The sequence below is a fragment of the Bison bison genome, unplaced genomic scaffold (assembly GCF_000754665.1).
Source record: "Bison bison bison isolate TAMUID 2011002044 unplaced genomic scaffold, Bison_UMD1.0 scf7180017864484, whole genome shotgun sequence".
In the NCBI taxonomy this organism is placed as follows: Eukaryota; Metazoa; Chordata; class Mammalia; order Artiodactyla; family Bovidae; genus Bison; species Bison bison.
The window spans coordinates 4,300,559-4,300,992 of record NW_011495044.1 but is presented as its reverse complement, the minus strand read 5'-3'; the positions used below and the strand labels follow the sequence as shown (position 1 = coordinate 4,300,992).

At 46.3% G+C, this 434-nt stretch overlaps 1 protein-coding gene across 2 annotated transcripts in view; it reads left to right on the top strand.

Moving 5' to 3' along the window:
- The window catches only part of ZFP69 (ZFP69 zinc finger protein), a 17,355-nt gene that overhangs the window by 135 nt on the left and 16,786 nt on the right, over window positions 1-434 (top strand). The gene's annotated exons all lie outside the window — the stretch shown is intronic.

Genomic DNA, 434 nt, shown 5'->3' with positions numbered 1-434 from the left:
CCTTTTTCACTTTCATGCATTGGAGAAGGAAATGGCAGCCCACTCCAGTATTCTTGCCTGGAGAATCCCAGGGATGGGGGAACCTGGTGGGCTGCCGTCTGTGGGGTCGCACAGAGTCGGACACGACTGAAGCAACTTAGTAACAGTAGCAGCAGCTGCATGAGGTCTCTTAGTTCATCTTTAATACTTCAAGAGTCAGACAGGGACTTTGTTAAGCATCTTGATGGATGGAAAAATGAATAATGATCTCTAATGCTAATTATTAATTGATAGAGATAGACACCGGAGAAGGCAATGGCATCCCACTCCAGTACTTTTGCCTAGAAAATCCCATAGACGGAGGAGCCTGGTAGGCTACATTCCATGGGGTCGCTAGAGTTGGACACGACTAAGTGACTTCACTTTCACTTTTCACTTTCATGCATTGGAGAAGG